At 47.5% G+C, this 22,648-nt stretch overlaps 1 long non-coding RNA gene across 1 annotated transcript; it reads right to left on the bottom strand.

The window, feature by feature from the left end:
• Positions 1-18,111: 18,111 nt before the first annotated feature.
• LOC136383471 (uncharacterized) lies at positions 18,112-22,131 on the bottom strand. The gene is made up of 3 exons (XR_010747415.1): positions 22,065-22,131; positions 19,887-20,127; positions 18,112-18,203 (listed from the first exon to the last, which is right to left on the bottom strand). It is a non-coding gene; the product is annotated as an uncharacterized lncRNA (long non-coding RNA).
• Positions 22,132-22,648: the final 517 nt, after the last annotated feature.

Raw genomic sequence — 22,648 nt, 5'->3', positions numbered from 1 at the left:
AGCTGCCACACAAAACTGCGCACACATTATGCACGTCCCCTGCATCAAGTTCGCGTGCACAACGCTGAACAGCCTGTGGATGCCGGAGTCGTGCTCACCTCAGAGGAAGACAGGGACCTAGCAGAGGTGAGGTTTTCTGGGACCCTCCTCTCAGTCTGGGTGGCAGTGACTGGGTTTTAACTCTAGGGCAGTTTGTTGAAACGTGCTTCCCCATTTTGCCCCCTTTTCTGCCTTTAAAGAGAAGGATATCCTGCCACCTGCACCCAGCTGGGCGACCCTGATAGACATGGCATGGAGCGGCAAGACTCAGAGCCTCTGGTTCACTGTCACGTCGGGAGTGGGTGAGCTTTGAAAACACACGGCCAAGCAAAACAACCTGTTAGAAGAGAACACGGGTCTCAGGGCTCCTCACTGCAAATCGCACAGGACAGGACAATCCATGGGCACCGAGTGAAGGAGTGTCACCAGGGGCTGGGAATCTGGGACTGGGGTGATGGCAGGTGACAGTCAAGGGTCCGGAGTCTGTTTATTGGGGGGGGGTGAGAGGGCTCCACACGTGATTGTAGTGAGAATTGCACACACCTGTGAACAGGATAAACCCACCGCACTGGAGACTGTCTTGGGTGCTGGGTGAACTGTATCCCCATAAAGCCGCTATAAAAATAAGGACGAACCCCAACGTTTTTCCTGCAGCCTTGTTGGGGTGACCCTTATGCGTGGATTGAGAGCAGGTGACCTGTGGGGAATGTCTGACAAGCACATTCCCCTCATACATTATGCATGTGACTTGCAGCGGCTCCACTGCCCCTGGAGAGGGGCCGGGGCCCCCATTACCCAGGGGTGAAGGCCGGACGCTTCACTGAAGCAGGTAATGGATTTGTCTGCGAGCACAAGACATCTTTGTGGGAACACATGTGATTATTCCCAGCACCCGTTTGCTAATTTGCCTACTTTGAGCCGTGCTTTAAGTGCTTTTAAGAACCCAGGAGCGCCTGACCAGGCGGTGGCGCAGTGGATAGAGCGTCAGACTGGGATGCCGAGGACCCAGGTTTGAGACCCCAAGGTCGCCAGCTTGAGCGCAGGCTCATCTGATTTGAGCAAAACCTCACCAGCTTGGACCCAAGGTCGCTGGCTCGAGCAAAGGGTTACTCGGTCTGCTGAAGGCTCGCGGTCAACATATGAGAAAGCAATGATTGAACAACTAAGGTGTTGCAATGTGCAATGAAAAACTAATGATTGATGCTTCTCATCTCTCTGTTCCAGTCTGTCTATCCCTCTCTCTGTAAAAAAAAAAAAAAGAACCTAGGAGCAGAGGGCCCAGCCAGGCTCTAGCAAGGAGCCGCCAGAGCTCAGCACCGGCCATGTCTAACACATCTGAACTTGGAGGCCGTCTGGGTTGTGTTTGCAGAGCACTGGTGGTGTGGAAGTGAGTGTGTGCAGCTGGGTTCATGCACAGCACCGCGTGTTCCTGTGAGCACACATGTGTCTTTGGGGTGGGTGGTCAGGCGGCTACCGCCTCGACCCATGCCTGCATCCCCTCTGTTGCGTTCCTGTCGGTGTTTCTTACACCGACACACTTGGGAGGGAAGATGTCTGATTAGTCCCACATGACAGCCAGAGCGTGACCGTCACACCTGGGCAGATGAGCACAGTCTTGGGGTTCCATGGATGTGGGTTTGTTTTCCGTGGTCCCATCCTTGAGGGCCAAGTTCCTGTTGGTCTCACAGGACCCTCTGGCACTGTCACCGTCCAGACGTTGGCACCAGACGGCCATGGTGTTCGAGCTGACGCATTCATCAGTTTGTCCAGCTTTTCTAAGCCCTATTCACCAACAAATCAGAGAGAGTCACTGGCCTCAGCTGAGGAGCAAGCCCAGAATCCTCTGCTAATTGCCCACTGGGGCAACTGCCCACTAGGGTGACTGACCTCCCACTTGTGTGAGTGCCTGGGGGCAGACCAGCTACAAGTGTTCAGATTTGTCAGACATGGTTCTGAGCAGGGGACACTTGCCCCATACCACCCACCGGGGCAGTCAGCACCTGCAGGGCCCCATGCTGCAGAAGCTGCATCCATACTCCCACCCCATCCCATGCTGCTGAGATGGGTTACCAAACAGTCACATCTTCAGTTGTGAAAACCCCATGGAAAAAGTTGTTTTCTTTCAACCCTTCCCACATTTCAGGGCAATCTTCTGTATCTAATATATCAGTGAGCACAGAAGTGACATTACGACCCACAGCTGCCCAAAATGACACTCCAGCCCCCCTCTCTGGGTTGCAGAATTCTGCACGTGTTCTGGGCTCCATACTGGCTCACAGATGCCATGCGAATGGGGTTAAAAATGGCTCTCTGAGTCTTTAATTTCATGTTTGATTTCGGTATAAAAATAGCTCGTAATTGCTTTTTGATAGTAATAAGCCTAAAATTGTAACTCCAACATTTCAGATAGTGTGTTCTTTTGTAATTGTATTCAGTAAAAATATGGTTCAATATGGGCCTGAAAACAAAACAAAACAAAACAAAAAACCAGCGTGTGTGTGGCTTCTCTACGAGAGTCACCACTGAAGGCGCTCTGGGACGCCGGGGCCACGCAGCTTCTGACAAGCTCACATCCTACCAAGCAAACAGCCATCCCTGCACGAGTTGCCCCGGGAAAGGGGACATCCCAGCACGCCAGCCATCCCCAGCTCAGGCTGCACCTGCTGGGCCCCAGAGCCAATAACAGTCAGAACTGCGGCCCTCCATCCTCACATCAAGGACAGACTGACCATCAAGGTCACATGTTGTATGAAAGCGTGCAATATGCATGAAGGAACATTAGGAATTAAAAGCCTAATACGGTCGTGACACTTACACTGAGGACACTCTCGGCAGCCCAGACAGGGCCCAGAGATGGCATGAGAACTGATGACACGTTCTCCAGAGAAGCAGAAATCTAATAGAATATTCTAGAAGCATGAGGGAAATCTATGAGTGAAGTCTTATCCACGTCAGGTCTGCATAGACTTTGCACTTACTTTTTGGTTGTCACACCTGAACCCCCCACCCACATCAGCGCACGGGCGCCCATGTCTGAGCATCGACCCCATTAGGGAGCTCACAGGAACTGGGAAGAGCAGCCCCCAGGAACACAGGCGTGACCACGCAGCCAAGACAGAGCCTGGCACACACGGAGCTGGGGATCATGTGCAGAAAGCCCCACTTGGCCCTCGTCCCATGACCCTCCTGCTGCGCAACCCCCAGGCCAGCAGGGCTGGTTTGGGGCCAAGAGGACCCGGGTCCACAGGGGCCCAGGGTTTGAGATGTAAAGGGGAGAAGTAAATGCAAAATAAAACGTTTCCTGGGTCAGAGCCGTGTCAGAAACACATTCACGGCTGGTGCACAGGACCCACATCTCAGCACTGATCTGTGGCATGTACTGCACATGGAACCCGTCCTCCTTGAGTGTTACCTTTGAAATGGAAGTTCTCAGGGCCTGACAAGGAAATTTATGTCAAATTAATTTCTGGGACTCAGTGAAGCTTAAAATGAATCCATAATGAGGAGCATTGAAGAGGTGTAGAGGGGTTTGGAGGGGCTGGTCAGAGAGGTCCCCTTCCAGTCGCTAGCTCTGATTTTGTGATTATGACACATTCTATCCTAGCACAACGCACAATCAAGGAAGTGATGAGCTCCCACAATTACTATAAACACCGAACATGAGGCCAATGGAAGTTGAGTATTGCTACATTATTATTATTATTATTATCATTATTATTATTAGTTAATTGAGTATCAACAATGTGCAGGTTTATAAGAGACATAATGGAAGAGATGGTTCCTGGGCTGGAGATTTATACTTTCATTGACACACTTATAACTCCAACAGAATGCATACAACCTGAGGAAACGGCTGTCTCCAGCATTCAGGACCTCCTGAAAATAAGGGCTTGTGGCTCCTAGTGACACCTTCACGTGCCCAAGTGGGCGTGGATGAAGTGGATGCCTGGAGGCTATGCCATCATACAAAAGAAGGCACATTTCCGTTCCTCATGTGCAAGTGTGAAAAGCTTGAAAAGCACATCTTCAATTTCGTTCCTTCAGCAAATCAAATGTGACGCGCTACAAAGGTCCTGAGAATGCACACCAACTCCTAACCCAGTGGTCCCCAACCTTTTTTGGGCCACGGGCCAGTTTAATGTCAGAAAATATTTTCACGGACCAGCCTTTAGGGTGGGACAGATAAATGCACAAAATAAAATTATGCGACTGGCATAAAAACTGTGGTATTTTTAATATAATTGTCGAACTTATCAGACAAGCATCAAGAGTGAGTCTTAGGAGACCTGAAGATAGCAGCAGAGTAGGCAGACGCACAGACTCCCAGCTCACACCACCGAATTGGATTATAAACTAATTTATGAACAATCAGCATGAAAAACCAAATCTGGACTACAAGAACAGCTTTCAAAACCAAGGAGCAAAGAAGAAGCCACAACAAACCTGGTAGGGAGTGCCTGAATCTCCCCTGCTTACAGGAACAAAGGGGGGGGGGTGAGGCTGGGCTCTCACTCCAAGGAAAAGAGCAGTAAATACTACTCACAGCCACTTGCCTGGTGACCAGGGAATGAGGTGTGTTGAAAGGGCCTGCTTGTTTTCCCAAAAAAAAGGAGAGAGAGAGAGAGAGAGAGACGGATGGTGAGGGGGAGAGGAATACAGGTGATCACATGAAAAGCTGACTCATTCAGTGCTGGAGGTGGCCATAACTGGGGGAGGGGCTGATCCTTCCACAAAGCAAAATACAAAAGTAGTTCCAGGTCACAGAGATACAGACATCTCTCCAGCTCCAATCAGTGCAAAAAGACACATCTGAGAACAAGAAGTGGGGAGGAGGGACAGTAACTCAGGTCTCCATGGAGATCTGAAATACACCTCCCCCTACTGAAGCTGAGAAAGCAACCCGCCCCCAGAGAGATTAACTGGCAGAAGAGGACTTCAGAGCCTCAGGTCACACCCACCGCATTCCTGGATGCAATTTCAAATAAGCCCCCTGCTGAGATCAGCAAACAAGACAATCACCTGTTAAGAAAACAAACAAATCAAGACTTCAAAGCAGCCCAAATCCGAAAGTGGATTACAAATAATGGCTGATGCCAACCCAAGAAGACCTAGAAACAACACAAGTAAAAACTGGAGGCAGACAACACCAAGCCTAGATTCAACCAGTTCTACAAAGAAAACACCCAAACACACAGACACAATGAGAAGACAAAGAAGTGCAATCCAAATGAAACCACAAGAGAAACCTTCAGGAGATGAACTGAGTGATATGAAAATAATCAAACTTCCAGAAGCAGAGTTTAAAATAATGATTGTAAAGATGCTTAGGGATCTTAGAACAACAATGGATGGTCATCACGAACACCTAAATAAAGAAATAGCAAGTATAAAAAAGGATATTGAAATATTAAAAAAGAATCAGTCGGAGATGGCAAATACAATATCAGAAATGAGGACCACAATGGAAGGAATTAAAAACAGGATGGATAGAACTGAGGATCGAATAAGCAAGTTGGAGAACAACTGGAATGAAGGCATGAAAGCAGAGAAGAAAAAAGAAAAGAGACTCAAAAAGTTTGAGGAAACTCTTAGAGAGCTCTGTGACAACATAAAGAGAAATAACATCCGCATCATAGGGGTTCCTGAAGAACAAGGGATAGAGGCTTTGTTCAATCATATCATAGCTGAAAACTTCCCTAAATTAATGCAGGAGAAACTCTCACAAATTCAAGAAGCACAGAGAACTCCACTAAAAAGAAACCCAAAGACACATCATAATTAAAATACCAAAGCTAAGTGACAAAGAGAAAATATTAAAAGCCACGAGAGAAAAAAAGGCTATCACCTACAAAGGAGCCCCCATAATGATGACATCAGATTTCTCAACAGAAACACTTGAAGCCAGAAGGGAATGGCAAGAAATATTCAAAGTAATGCAGAACAAGAACCTACAACCAAGACTATTTTATCCAGCAAGGCTATCAATTAAAATTGAAGGAGAAATAAAAAGTTTCCCAGACAAACAAAAACTCAAGGAATTCATTACAACCAAACCAATGCTGCAGCAAATGTTAAGGGGCATGGTGTAAACATATCAAAGTGGGAAAAGAATATAGCAAAATAGGAATAAAGCTTTAAAGAATAAAATGGCAATAAACAACTACATATCAATAATAACCTTAAATATAAATGGAGTAAATGATCCAATCAAAAGACATAGGGTAGCTGCATGGATTAAAAAACAGGACCCGTACATATGCTGTCTACAAGAGACACACCTTAAAACAAAAGATGCACATAGGTTGAAGGTAAAAGGATGAAAAAAAAACATTTCATGTAAATGGAAATGAAAAAAAAAGCTGGGCTAGCAATACTTATATCAGACAAAATGGACTTTAAAACAAAGAATAAGTAAGAGATAAAGAAGGTCACTACATAATGATAAAGGGAGCAATCCAACAGGAAGATATAACTATTATAAACATCTACACACCTAATATAGGAGCACTTAAATACATAAAGCAGACTTTGATGGATATAAAGAGCGAGATCAACAGCAACACTATAATAGTAGGGATTTTAATACCCCACTAACATCACTAGATAGATCCTCAAGAAAGAAAATTAACAAAGAAACAGCAGATTTAAAAGACACACTAGATCAACTCAATTTAATAGATTTCTTCAGAACCTTTCACCCTAAAGCAGCAGAATATACATTCTATTCAAGTGCTCATGGTACATTCTCTAGGATAGACAACATCTTAGGGCATAAAAGTGGTCTCAACAAATTTAAGAAGATTGAAATCATATCAAGCACTTTCTCTGATCACAATGGCATGAAACTAGAAATCAACCACAACAGAAAAGCTCAAAAATTCTCAAACACATGGAAACTAAATAGCAGGTTGTTAAATAATGAATGGATTAAGAATGAGATCAAAGAAGAAATAAAAAAATTCCTAGAAACGAATGATAATGAGCATACAACAACTCAAAATTTATGGGACACAGCAAAAGCAGTACTGAGAGGGAAGTTCATAGCACTACAGGCACACTTTAAGAAGCTAGAAAAAACTCAAATAAACAACCCTGCATCTAAAAGAACAGCAAGTAAAGCCTAAATGTAGTAGAAGGAAGGAAATAATAAAGATCAGAGCAGAAATAAATGACATAGAGGCTACAGAAACAATACAGAGGATCAATGAAACTAGGAGCTGGTTTTTTGAAAAGGTAAACAAGATTGATGAACCTTTAACTAGACTCACCAAGAAAAAGAGAGAGAAGACTCAAATAAATAAAATTAGAAATGAGAGGGGAGAAATAACAACTGACACAACAGAAATACAAAGGATTGTAAGAAAATACTATGAAGAACTGTATGCCAAAAAACTAGACAACCTAGATGAAATGGACAAATTCCTTGAAACATACAATCTTCCAAAAATCAATCTGGAAGAATCAGAAAACCTCAACAGACTGATTACACCAAATGAGATCAAAACAGTTATCAAAAAACTCCCAACAAAGAAAAGTCCTGGGCCAGATGGCTTCACAAGTGAATTCTACCAAATATTCAAAGAAGAACTAACTTGTATCCTTCTCAAGCTATTTCAAAAAAATTCAAGAGGAAGGAAGACTTCCAACTCCTTTTATGAGGCGAGTATAATTCTGATTCCAAAACCAGGCAAAGACAACACAAAGAAAGAAAATTATAGGCCAATATCCCTGATGAATTTAGATGCTAAAATCCTCAACAAAATATCAGCAAAAAGGATCCAACAATATATGGGAAAAATTATACACCATGATCAAGTGGGATTTATTCTGGGGAGGCAAGGCTGATACAATATTTGCAAATCTATCAATGTTATTCATCACATAAACAAAAGGAAGGAGAAAAATCACATGATAATTTCAATAGATGCAGAAAAAGCATTTGATAAAATCCAGCACTCATTCATGATCAAAACTCTCAGCAAAGTGGGAATACAGGGAACATACCTCAACATGATAAAAGCCATCTATGACAAACCCACAGCCAACATCATACTCAATGGACAAAAATTAAAAGCAATCCCCTTAAGATCAGGAACAAGGCAGGGGTGCCCCCTTTCACCACTCTTATTCAATATAGTCCTGGAAGTCCTAGCCACAGCAATCAGACAAGAAGAAGAAATAAAAGGCATTCAAGTTGGAAAAGAAGTAAAGCTATCATTATTTGCAGAAGATATGATATTGTATATAGAAAACCCTAAAGTCTCAGTGAAAAAACTACTGGACCTGATAAATGAATTCAGCAAGGTCCAGTAGTTAAAATTAATAAATAAAATTAATACTCAGAAATCAGAGGCATTTTTATATAACAATGAACAGTCAGAAAGAGAAATTAAGGAAACAATCCCCTTCATTATTACAACCAAAAAAATAAAGTACCTAGGAGTACATTTAACCAAGGAAACTAAAGACTTGTACTCGGAAAATTATAAAACATTGATAAAAGAAATCAAGGAAGATACAAACAAGTGGAAGCATATACCATGCTCATGGTTAGGAAGAATAAACATCATTAAAATGTCTATATTACCCAAAGTAATTTATAAATTCAATGCAATACCAATTAAAATACCAATGACAGTCTGACCTGTGGTGGCGCAGTGGATAAAGCATCGACCTGGAAATGCTGAGGTCGCCAGTTCGAAACCCTGGGCTTGCCTGGTCAAGGCACATATGGGAGTTGATGCTTCCAGCTCCTCCCCGCTTCTCTCTCTCTCTGTCTCTCTCTCCTCTCTAAAATGAATAAATAAAATAAAAATTAAAAAAAAATACCAATGACATACTTTAAAGATATAGATCACATATTCCAAAAATTTATATAGAACCCAAAGAGAACACGAATAGCCTCAGCAATCTTAAAAAAGAAGAATAAAGGGGGAGGTATCACACTTCCTGATATCAAGCTATAATACAAAGCCATGGTACTCAAAACAGCCTGGTACTGGCATAAGAGCAGGCACATAAATCAATGGAACAGAACGGAGAACCCAGAAATAAACCCACAGCTCTATGGACAACTGATATTTGACAAAGGAGGTAAGGGCATACAATGGAGTAAAGACAGCCTCTTCAACAAATGGTATTGGGAAAATTGGACAGCAACCTGCAAAAAAATGAAACTAGACCACCAACTTACACCATTCACAAAAATAAACTCAAAATGGATAAAAGACATAAATGTAAGACATGAAACCATAAGCATCTTAGAAGAAAACATAGGCAGTAAGCTCTTCAACATCTCTCGCAGCGATATATTTGCTAATTTATCTCCACGGGCAAGAGAAATAAAAGACAGGATAAACAAATGGGACTATATCAAACTAAAAAGCTTTTGCACAGCCAAAGACAATAAGAACAGAATAAAAAGACAAACTACACAATGGGAGAACATATTTGACAGTACGTCTGATAAGGGGTTAATAACCAAAATTTATAAAGAACTTGTAAATCTCAACACCAGAAAGACAAACAATCCAATCAAAAAATGGGCAAAAGAAATGAATAGACACTTCTCCAAAGAGGATATACAGATGGCCAATAGGCATATGAAAAAATGCTCAACATCACTAATCATTAGAGAAATGCAAATTAAAATCACAATGAGATATCACCTCATACCGGTCAGAATGGTGCTCATCAACAAAACAACACAGAATAATTGCTGGCAAGGATGTGGAGAAAAGGGAACCCTCCTGCACTGCTGGTGGGAATGCAGACTGGTGCAGCCACTGTGGAAAACAGTATGGAGATTCCTCAAAAAATTGAAAATCGAACTTCCTTTTGACCCAGCCATCCCACTTTTAGGAATATACCCCAAGGACACCATAGAATGGTTCCAGAAGGAGAAATGCACCCTCATGTTTATAGCAGCACTGTTCACAATAGCAAAGATCTGGAAACAGCCCAAGTGTCCGTCAGAGAATGAGTGGATTAAAAAGCTTTGGTACATATATACTATGGAATACTACTCAGCCATAAGAAATGATGACATCGGATCATTTACAATAACATGGATGGACCTTGATAACATTATACGGAGTGAAATAACTAAATCAGAAAAAACTATGAACTATATGAACCCATGCATAGATGGGACATAAAAATGAGACTCAGAGACATGGACAGAATGTGATAGTAACAGGGAGTGGGGTGGAGGGGTGGGGAGGGGGCGAGGAAGGAGAGGGAGGGGGTGGGGGGAGGGTAGGGGCACAAAGAAAACCAGATAGAAGGTGACAGAGGACGATTTGACTTTGGGTGAGGGGTATGCAGCATAATCAAAGGTCAAAATAATCTGGAGATGTTTTCTCGGAACATATGTACCCTGATTTATCAATGTCACTGCATTAAAATTAATAAAGAAAAAAAAGAGTCTTAGACAGATGTAACAGAGGGAATCTTGTCATTTTTTAAAAATAAAACATCATTCAGACTTAAATATAAATAAAATGTAAATAATGAAAGTTATTTATTCTTTCTCTGTGGACCGGTACCATTCCATGGCCCGGGGGTTGAGGACCACTGCCCTAATCCACTCACCCGGGCCTTGTCATTATTGGATTGGGACTGAGAAGTTAAAAATTATAGAGTGGCTTGTTTAGTTCACATCAGATTGCTAATTGCTAACAACACAGACCAGATTTGTATCCCCGCGTGCACCGACCTAAACAACATACGTTCCACCGGAAACCAAAAGCAATGGCAACTGCGGGCAGGGCATGGAGCCACTGACCAGTTATTCCTTCTCCATCGTGAGGAAACGTTCACTTGTGAAGACAAGCCATGCCCCATACCCCTGACGGAAAGTGGGCGGCTCGGAGCTTCGCTTCACTGTGGAACGGGCCTTCCACACCTGAGTCGCCCAGCTGGACCGTCAGGCCCACCAGAAGCCCACGGCGAGGAACAAGGGACTGTTGTGTAGCCCCGTCAGCAGCCAAGCTGTGGGGGAGAACACACGTTCGACAAGAAACGCCCTGTCCTCTCTGTGAGGCACGAGGTCCCTCTCTTCCCTCCAGCGTCAGGACCGTGACTCTTGCCGAACACGTGGGCCATGGGATGTCATGCATGTTCATCTGTGTACAGGTATAGCTCTGCCCCCTCCCGTGTAGACAGGAAAGATAGGCTGATGATCTAACCCTACAGATGACCCACTAGATGGACGTGAGTCTCAGCAACGACCACCAGAAAGTGCCCAGCAAACTTCCTGGGACTTCATGCCCCCGTCTGGGGGTGTCTTTCCTTTTTGCTGCTCTGTGCAGTCTGCTGTTACTTCCCTTTGCCCTGACGTCCCTGTTTTGCTTTTTAATGATTTCTTGTTTCAGGTGGGACAGTCATGAAATAAATACACGTACAAGTAGCTAAACAGAATTTAAAATGCTCATATTACACCTCCATCAGGTACACTGAACCAGCTGACCTGCCACACTTGATTAACCAGACGGCCAGACCTTTGTTTCCACCCCTCCGAATACACAAAATCTAAATTGATAAATATGCGATTGCATGTCTATTACACACAATGTCAGCTCACGTCATTAACTGTTCAGCTGGGTATTCATACCACACATCGCTTCTGAGAATGCCGTGGCTGCGTGCACGCCCGCCAGCCGAGATCCACTCGAGCATCACGGAAGCAGTGATGGCATTTTGAAAAAATGATGGATCCTTACGAGTTTTCAGAGTAAAATATCATCATTTCTAGGAACTAGAACAGGACACTGAAAAAGAAAAAAGAAAAAAAAGGCTATGGCTCAGTGAGATATAACACCCACGAAATCGGCAAATCAAGGCATAAAATATTTACGGGCCTACCAGTTGCTATGAAAGAGCTACCTGGACAGCTCCTCCCGATGCTCTGGGGCTGCCCAGGCCCGTCCTGCCCCAAGCCCCCATTCTGCCCCAGGCCCCCTGGACTTGGAACCAGGACTTGGAGCTGGTGGCAGAAGAAGCCTCATTTTTAACAATTACTCACTACAACAAAGATATTTGCCCAAAACATCCCTAGAACAGAAGCCAGTAAAAATGTGTTTCCACAACAGCTCTGACATCGTAATAGATAGCAACAGACACTGGCCAGTAAACCAGTTTCTAAGACGTGCAAATCTTCCACGTCCGGGTTTTTTTCCAACCCATGTTGGAAGCTGCTGTAACTGCGCTTCACTGCGAGGTCACTGAAGCTGAGCACACAGCGTTCTAGGGACAGAAGGAAGGACGGTGGGGGCGAGCGCCCCTGCAGGACATGGGGACTAGCCCTGCGCCCCTCCTGCGTCAGGGGAACGTGCTGCGCTGTGGAGCTGTGGTCTGCCCAGCGCCGTCAGGAGCTTGGACCTGCCCGCCCCACGCTGTCCACTACAGCTCCCAGGGGCGGGGCATGGAGGGTTCTAGAACCAGGCAGGCTAGCCTTCTCACCACCTTCCACCCCAGCTCTCACCTGTCACAGGTGTCCCACCAATAGAAATGCCCATGTCTCCTTCCCACATGGGCCGGTGACCCCCCATGGGCGGAGCCTCCTCCGCGCACCAGCTTCCAGCTAGAGTTCCAGACCCCGCGTGTGGACGAGGAGGCTGCGATCAGTGTTGCGTCACCAGCTGCCCATCCGACACTTGTGCGCATAGCCTGGAATGTTGCCGACACTCCATGAATGCCAGGCGGTGGCTGGGTCTCGTTCTGGGGCCACGAGTCAAGAAGGGCACATTCAGCCTTTCCTATGAGGCGCTGCGAGCATCACCCTGTCCCCCGCATTTGGTAACTATGTCCTCTGTGTGCCGTCGCATTCTGTTCTGTGCATAAAGCTCCCCTGGACACTCAGAACTCCCACGGCACAGGGAGGGGAGGACCCTGCCCAAAGCCAGCATGTCCATCCCTTTCCCACAGAGCAGCCAGCATGGGGCATCCCAGACGGAAGTCAAAACCGTTGGGAAACGATGGCAAGGGAGTCGGGATGTCTGTTCCTTCATTCTCCTCACGCTGGGCCACGTGCTCAGGCAGGGTGGGGGGGGGCCAACGCGCCGTCTCAGCTCCCAGCTGCGTGCCCAGCACCACCCGGTCTCTGCCAGGTGCCACGCACCTTGTGCGGAGCCCACCTGAGCATCCTGGAGTGTCCAGCCGGCTGGGATCGAGTGCTATCCCTCGCCATCCGTGTCCAGACACCCTGGGGAGGTCTGTGCACTTTAGGTGGCGTTGCCAGGTAACACCTGCTTCTGCTTGTTGCTGGGTTTGCCAGAATAGGGCTGCAGTGAGGGGGCCGCCCTCACCCAGGCTGGTGCCAGAAGTCAGCACTTAACCCCGGTTGGTGGAGATTTCAGACCAGTGTCTGCAGACGTTGTTTCTGCCCATACAACAGCTGCAGGGCGGCCACCTCTGGGGGTGCAGACCTCCGCATGTTAGCCACACCTGGCGGACAGGTACAGCATTCACACAGGAGTGCAGCCTCTGAAAGGTTCAACAGAGCCACTTCCAAATTCCCAAGAAATCATGGTGCATTAATCAGATTCAAGTCAAGGTCATGCAATGAACGGTCATACAAAGGAGCTGTTCCATGTGATCCCAGGGAAGTAACTGACGTTTCCTCTAATAAAGTTGGAGGTGAGAGGAAAACCGGACTATAACCCAACAGACCAACTTCCCCTGAATTCTGCCCAAACCAACCATCTCAACAAGACCCACTGACCTCAGAGGAGCCACTGGGAAGAAGTCAAATCTCTTCTAACTCCCCACCTGGTGGAGGACTGAACGGAAAACAGAGGGACGCCTCGTGTGCCTCCCAGGGTCCTGCAAACCCTCCCCCCAACTCAATGTCTTGTCGATGGAGAGAATCGTCAACTCACCCACTGGGTCAGGTATCTGTGAAATCACTACAAAACGGAGGTTTGCTTAATTCTATGGATGGAACCTCAGTCCAGAGAAGATAGCTTCTAATCTGCACTTTCTAAAACCATGCACATGATGTCACACAGCCTGAGCTAGTTGTGAGGTCACACAGTCTAAACTGTGAGGTCACACAGCCTGAACTGCGATGCTCTTCTGAGGGTTGATGGTGCCCCCGGCTGTGAAAACCAGTGTTCTGTACAATGTTACATTGTAGTAGGAGGCACCCAGCAGCCCAGACCACTTTGAGGCAAAGGAATTCTCCAGTTAATTTACTTAATTATGAGAATTGAAAACTGCTACCGATTCTTCCACGTTAATGACTGGTCCTGGTTAATATTCCGGTTAAACTGTAACTCTTTCACCAGTCACTCTTTATTGCAAAGTCCTCCAAAACCTGGCTAAGTGGGGTGGACAGAGATCGCAGGTACCCACCTGAATTCATACAAGGTGGGTACACACACGTGCATGCAGGTATGCACATGCAGGAACCAAACTGAGGGCCATTGGGGGGGGGGTAAGATTTTTGTTCACAGTCATATTTAAGTGCAACCCCCAACCTGCTCATTCCCGGCCCGTAGACACACCCCACGCCTGACGCTGGGGACGAGGAGACGGATCCCAACCCTGTGCCCTCAGCCCTGGCAGCCTCCACAAGCCTCCTACCAAAGCCATGGGCTAACTTCAGAGCCCCGCCTGGTCTCCTCATGCCCTTCATCCACACACTGCTCTCTCCAGCCCGGACGCAGCCTCACCCACACTGAATCCCCAAACACACTCCTCTGTACTCCACGCGGTCTGTGGGTCCCCGTCGCTCCCAGCCCTGAACCCCTCCCAGCTCCCACGCCCTCCGTAAACACCCCTGTCCACGTCTCTTCATTCATCCAAACATGGAAACTCCTGCACATAAGCCTCCCCCAACAGTCCTCCTGGGACCACTCTCACTCCGGGGGGCTCAGCCACCACCCACGGATTGATGGTTTTCACATCTCAGTTTGCAGCTGACTCGAGCACCCCCACACAGATGCCCTGCCTCATGGGACCCTGAGCCCGTCCCCAGCTACGCGAGAGACATCGATCTAAACACTCGAGTCCTTCCTGGGCATCCCCTGTCCCTGGCCTCCTCTCAGTATCCCTCACTGATGGGGCCGTGTCTGTTTTAACTCCCAACTCCCCTTTGCTTGGACCTTCTCTCGTCCCTCGAGGCCACCACAGTCTCTCAATGATGTTGTCAGGTGGCCTCCTAACTGTATTTATACAATGGCAGTTACATGTGTGCAACCACTTAAACTTACAGTGTAAAGAACTCAGACATCAGCTTAACAGCACACGGTGGCCTGGCATCCTTCAGGGCGCCCAGGACAGAAAGCTGGAGGACTGGTGGCTGTGGGGACAGGGAAACCCTGAGCGCCACCTGGCACGTTCCAGGTGCCGTCTGAGATAGGGGCGGTGAGACCACAGACACATGACTGCGGGAGTGAGCAGCACTGGAGACGCGAGCAGTTAGACAGACACCGTGTCCGATGAAGCCTGTCTGGGGAGCAAACCAGGAGCCGCAGGGTCAAAGGCTCCACAGAGAGGATGTCCCCAGTCCTGTGTTGTAAAGTGAGCACATGGTCACCACACAGAACAGAGGGAAAATGGTCCCCTGCCTGGGAGGTGTGGGGGACACAGGACCTGGGAATAAAAAAGCCCTTTTGTCCCCATAAAACACAACGGGGACCTGGCCCCTTAGGAAGAGGGTGACTTGCTTGACTTTTGGCAAAGAACAGCCACCAGAGAGTCAGTCGTCTCCTCAGCACGACAAAGGTTTGAAGAATTTTTTTTCACATGATACGGAGACCAAGATGAAGGTGGAGACGGAGTCGGTGAGAGTGCTGGCTGCCGTTGGACAGGGTGCCCCACGGGCTGCTCAGCTGCGTTTTGCTGAAGCTCTACCTGTCACAAAACCTCTTCCTCCTCCTCTTCCCCCCTTCATGCGCGAGCACCAGACAGACAGCCTGAGCTCCCCGGAAGTCTCGGGATGAGCTAATGTGATTCTGGAGGAACACACGAAGAATCGTTCAGTGTCACACCTGCTGCCATGAGTTATTGGCTCCTCGACGCCCCTGCCCCGTGTGGCTCCCTACTCCCTTATTTACCCTAAAGGCACTGGGCAGCTGTGAATGCCTGTCTGTGGTGGTTTGGTGGGAACAATAATAATACGTTATAAATCAATGAAAATGAAGTTTTTGCTGTGATAATCTGATATAGATTTGCTAACATTTGTATGAAATTCAATTCTGTTTGATTGCACCAGCATATGTCTCATTTCTCCCAGCGCTATTGATTTTGAAGGTTCTTATCCATATGTCTAAATTATTTCTATTACATCTTTGTATTACTGTTTAGAAATAACCTGGGTAAACTGAAACCATTTATTCCATTTTCAGATCCCCCCCCCCCTCGCTCCTCCTAGGTAAACACTCTAGTCTCTATCTCCAATGGAAATAAATACCTTTTAGTAACAATATATTTTTTTTTAATCTTCCTTTCCTCACCCACCGTTAAGGCGCAGCTCTCATGGTAATGCACTTACTTCTGTTTCTGCATTTATTGCTGTCGTTGTTAATATTTTTCACTGTTATCATTTCTGAGAGCATCTGTCTGCCGCAAAGGGTCAGGTTTTCAAAGAGCATGTTAATGATCCTGGAACCCTCAGCTACATATTAATCTTCTTGGGGCTAAAAAAAAAGGAAAAAAGAAAGAGAAAAAACATACGATGGAAACTGAATTTCCATCGAGGAATCATGAAGAAGAGGAAAAGCAAAGGGGAGGCTGTGTCCCCACGTGCTCTGATGTTTTCAGAAACTCCTTGGCAAACTTCAGCTCCTCCGACGAGACCTTTCGAGCAGGTGGAGCGATGTACTGTGCCCGCGGTATAGAAAGTAATGGGGCGTGCTGTTGCTGGGTTCCAGACCGGAACTCACCTGCGGGTCCTGCCCAGAAGATGCCCCACCTCACCTCCCAGACCCAGTGTTCTCCACTCAGTCTCCAGTGACTGTCACTGACGGGGCTGGGAGCGTGCAGAATGGGCCTGGTGGCAGGTGACGTGTTCACGTAATGAGACTCTTCTGCTTTTCAAATAAAATGCAGTGCTAAATAATCGTGTCAGGAAGGTGGCCCACCGCATGCCCGTCAAACATCCCCAAGGCTCCAGTGTTTGAAGGGGACACAGAAGTGCCAGAGAGTGGCACTTCTCGCTCAGACTGAACCCGTCTTTTGCAAGGCAACCTGTATTGTGTAATAAAACAATTCCTGTTAACTGTAAGAATAGCCTTTGGAAGTCGTGAGAATAAGTCACACTATTATAAATAATGCACCCACATCCACTGGAAATCCAGAAATAGAAGGCATTTCTACCTTTGGAGATTAATTCCCACCAACTCCCACACAGGCTTTAAAGCTGTGTTCCCGGGTGAAACAAAGTCAAGTTCAAATGCCCGTCATCTTCTCTGAGGCACCCACCTGTAAATGAGACTAGGCATGCAGTCCCGTCATCTTCTCTGAGGCACCCACCTGTAAATGAGACTAGGCATGCAGTCCCGTCATCTTCTCTGAGGCACCCACCTGTAAATGAGACTAGGCATGCAGTCCCGTCATCTTCTCTGAGGCACCCACCTATAAATGAGACTAGGCATGCAGTCCCTTTCAAGACACCATGCAGAATGTCCCTTTTCTTTTCTATTGTGACATCGTTTTCATCCATGACCTCTGATTTTTAAATTAAAAAAATAATAAAAATAAAAGACATTGCTAAGAGTCAGTGTGGCTCAGTGCCTCTGTAGGGTAGACACAAGACTCAGAGCCCTGCTGGGCAGAGGAGATCTGGACAGACAGACAGACAGACAGACAGAGGGCTGCAGGATGCAGCCAAAGCTGAGAGACCCAAGAAGTCACGAGCCCGCCCACTCCACGCAATTCAGCACAAACAGTGGGGACAGATGGCCGCTTCTGCTGTCGTCATGCATCTCCAGGGACAGAGTCCACCAGTGCCCTTGCATGTGTTTTGGGGCTAAATTAAATATTTTCACCCAGGCAGCTTGAGTCCCTGAAGCGAAGCTGAAGCGTTCGGAAAGCATGTAAGTATTTGAGACCACAACTTACTGAGAAAGCTGGCCTGCTGCACCCAGTATTAACAATGTTCATTAGAATCAGGGAGGGACGACTTGCCTTCATTTCCTTGGATGTTAAGGCATCACTCTCTACAAAATAAACAGCTTCGGCTAATGACATTTGTTTAAGTCATACATTTACTGTTATTTAACAGAAATTTTAACCAAATACAGCTCACACCTGCACATACACCTTCTCCAAGGGACCACCAAGCATTACTTAGGCAATAACAGATCCCTTTTATTGATTTTTAACAGGGAAAATAGAGCTTTAAGATTAATTTTTTTTAACCCAAAAGCATCATGTTGTTTTATCAGCTTTAAAGTTTCAGAAGTTTGGACAGGATGCCTGTGACTAACATCGATCATTACTTGGTGGTCAGCTGCGACCCTGATGATTGTAGCATTTGTCCTAATTTAAGGTTCCATTTATCCCAGTTCTGATTTAGCTTCATGACGTACATGGTCATGCTCACACTCCATCCCCTTCCATTCACAGATGCAACAAACAGGTCCCAGACACCTGCCCTGGGACGGTCACCTGCCACACCTGGCATGGCGTGTGCGTGTGTGGCACCACAGCTGGTCCCTTCACTGCACTTGCACATGCTGAGGCCCCAGAAGCCAGTCGTGCAGACCGCCCAAGGCCAGAATGTGAAAAGCTGGAAAACAAACACGTTCTAAACACCAGGATCTCCAAGGCTGCGCATGTGTGCACGTATGTGCATGTGTGAGCATGTGCATGTGTGAACATGTGTGCACTGTGTGTGCGTGTGAGTGTGTAGGTGTGTGCATGTGAGAACATGTGTGCACTGTATGTGTGCATGTGCATGTGAGTATACAGATGTGTGCACATGCGTTTGTATGCATCTGCACTTGCATTATGTAAACACTCCTCCCTGGTGATAACACACATTTCACATCCTGAAATTAAGCCCAGCCCTTGGAACGGGCGTGTGGGCAGCACCTTGTCCCGGGCATACGGTGACAGCCTCCTGTGCCCTGGACCACTACTCCTGGTGGGCCCACCTTCCGAGGGGCTGCAGCCGTGGAAAGTCCGAGGCTGCATCCCACACACTCCCAGCGGACAGCGTCCCCAGTGTCCACCCGCATGGCAGAGCAGGGACCTGGCTCCTGTGCCCTGGCCCATACTTGGCTGTTGGGCCTTTGGGGGAGGGGTATTCTTTTGTTCATTCCAGAAAGAAAATAATAAAACAGCAGTTTTGCCACACTGCTCCTCGCCAGGACCCGCCAAGGTGCACAGACTACAGAGACCCATGCAGTGGTCACCGGCACTGCCCACACTCTTCCCTCAGCCTCTGCTTTTCTCCCGCTTCTCACCAGCACGTCCTCACTTTCTCTGCTGCCTCTCTCCCATTTCAATCTTTCTCCTCCGGCCCCCCATTGTTATTCACCCTGTTTATTGCTTCAAGCAACCCTGACACACGGGACGTCATCTGAAACCACAAACGACAGGAAGCAATAAGCCCAGAGAAGCAGCAATCCAAGGAAAGTTCTTCATTCACTCTTGCTCCTAACTCTCTGTCTTCTTATCCTACATAGAAAATAAAAAAATCAATACCGCCGCACAGGGCTTGATAAAAGTGCCGCCGAGTACAGCAGGCTTGCTGGATATAGTAAATTAAAGTGATCAAAATTTTCCAGCCAACTCTGCCTAGAGCCTACGTAAACTAACAACCTGTCTGCCGGGTGTCCGTCAACCAAAGCTTTATTTTATCGGGGGCTCTGATTGTCTGGGGAATGAACACATACCTGCCTGGCCTGGGACTCTCTGCGTCCGAGTGTGAGTGCATGTGCCCAGAAGCACGCAGACGGGGCATGGAGGTGTGCGAGGACACTGGTGTGGGACAGCAGAGTGGCGGGCAGTATCGTGGGTGGATCACAGAAACAAGATGCGGGGTGCAGGTGTGGGCTCGCCAGCTGTCCCGCTCTGCACTGGCCAGCGTGCAGGCTTAAGCCAGGAATATGACCTCAGGAAGTCTAGGGGTTTTGTCTGCAAACTAACAATAGCCAAAGTAACAGTAATGTGAAAAACAGTATCACAGACCTTAGGTTGTCCTTGCAAGAATTTTAAAAACAATATATATAAAATGCCTGCAACTTCACAAGTGCTCACAAATGTTGGTGTTCTTCCCCTTTGTGTTCAGGCAAATGCATGCACATGCACAGGCATATATGCACATACATGCACACGTACACACAGACATGACATTTGTACATATACACAGAGCACGTACAGTTGTGCAAACACACATATACAAATATGCACATGTATACACACGCATGCACCCTAAGAAACTATAATGTATTCTCACTAAAAAAAAAATACAATTTTCCATCTAGATGGATAGTGTTTAATGTACATATTCCCAATAGAACAAATCATGGAAAAAAATTTCAATTGAATAGCAGCTTTTTACATAGACTTCACCAACATAGAAATAAGCTTTCCATTGCATTTGGAGTACACCCCGTATTAACCTGCCCGAACCCACCGGGCACCCCGGTGAGAGGCGGGGTGTCTGCATTATCCACAGGAGCAGCTGAGACATCGCTGGTACTGCCACCATTAGCCCAACTCTCCCATCAAAACTCATGACCCTTGTTAAGAAACTGACACTCGCCCAGCGTGGCAAATGAACTAATAGTTTCCATCGACCATCACGGAGATGAAGAAGGAACCAGAGAGCAATCAGCACGTCCCAGCCAGCTGCAGAAATCACGGGACAGCAGCCAGCAGTGCGGAGGACAGGTACAGTTAATGGGGCAAATTCCACCTGTGGACACAGACGCACGTCCGCAAGCCCGCACACCCAGCCTCTGGCCCAAGCGCCTTGGATGAAAGGACTGAGCTCAAATGTTCCATGAGCCTCCTACCTTTGCAGGCCGCTCGTTCCATTAGAGTCTGCACTAATGGAGCCGGCCAGGGGCGTCCCACATATGCCGGGGTCATGAGCCGCCCCCCTCAGCCGGCGGCACGTCCCGGGGAGACAGCCGAGGACCGGAGGGGGCGGGGGCACCTGGAGCCAGGAGCCCAGTGCTCTTGAGCAGCTCTGCCCTTCTCTACGGCCACTCCTGGTCAGCAGGGACCCACCCAGCCCACCTTGTCCTGTGTAAAATCGGGTCACCAAGCTTACATTTTGGGATTACTGAGCTCAACGTGAATGTAGGCAGAGGCCTACAGTGTTCAGGTGTGGTGAGTGGTAGTGTCCCCCCCCAACTCCCCCCTCCTGCAAAATCTGAAACAGCTCACTGACTGGGTCCATCCCCGGTGCAGCTGGGGGGCGCTGACACAGGGCGCAGTCCTGGGCCGAAACAGGCAGGGAGAATGCGTTCTCCAGGTGCTCTCTTCCCAAGCCACACAGGGCTCACCTGCAAGTGAGCTTGTGGAGAGAGGGACCAAGGGGGACCCTGGTGCCCACAAACACTTTGATATCGGCTCTGTTCCTCTGGCAGCTGACCTTCAAAAAGTAAATATTATAGGCTCTGGCTGGTTGGCTCAGTGGTAGAGCGTTGGCCCGGTGTATGGAAGTCCCGGGTTCAATTCCCAGCCAGGGCACATAGGAGAAGCTCCCATCTGCTTCTCCACTCCTCCCCCCCCCTCCTTCCTCTCTGTCTCTCTCTTCCCCTCCCACAGCCAAGCTCCACTGGAGCAAAGTTGGCCCAGGTGCTGAGGATGGCTCCATGGCCTCTGTCTCAGGCACTAGAATGGCTCTGGCCACAATGGAGCAACACCCCAGATGGGCAGAGCATCGCCCTCTGGTGGGCGTGCTGGGTGGATCCCAGTCGGGCACATGTGGGAGTCTGTCTGTCTGACTGCCTCCCCACTTCTAACTTCAGAAAAACACAAAGAAAAAGTAAATATCATAGAAACATTCCAATGTGCATAAAAATGAATTTAGATGACAAAACCCACATATCCATCATCACCCAGCTCTCATGACCATCAATGTCATGTCAGCTGTGACACTGGCAGTTGTCACACACTGTTGTGTCCTCCTCATGCCCCCCACCATGCTGATCACGGACAGATTATGTCATCTGCAAACACCACACCACATGTTTTGAACACTGCCCTGTCAGTACAGAAACGTTCAATAGTGATTTCTTCACATTGTCAAATATCTAGTCGGCTGCAAAACACCCCTGGTTGTCCCATAAACACCTTTCTACACTGGTTTATCTGAACCTCTGCTGACCTTCCCAGGGGCAAACTATGCCCCAGTTCCAGGCACAGTGGCCGTGCCACCCGCTGCGGCCTGTGTGGCCATGAGCTCTTGGCCCATCCTCCCCATGTGCCGCTGCCCTGAGCCTCACCCACTGAAAATCCAACTTTGAGTGGACAGCCGTCCCCACAGGACCTGCTCCCTTGGTCGCCAACTCTGGCGTGGGAACCAGCACGAAAGCCTTCGTCCCTCACAGGGTCACTGTCCTGTCTCAGGTCCTGGGCCACAGCAGGAAGTCTTTCACTGACTCAGTCCCAGCAATGTGCAGCCTTCAGACCAGAACTGTCC

The sequence above is a fragment of the Saccopteryx leptura genome, chromosome 11 (assembly GCF_036850995.1).
Source record: "Saccopteryx leptura isolate mSacLep1 chromosome 11, mSacLep1_pri_phased_curated, whole genome shotgun sequence".
NCBI classification, from domain to species: domain Eukaryota; kingdom Metazoa; phylum Chordata; class Mammalia; order Chiroptera; family Emballonuridae; genus Saccopteryx; species Saccopteryx leptura.
The sequence above is the reverse complement of the archived record's forward strand: the minus strand, read 5'-3'. Positions and strand labels throughout refer to the sequence as shown.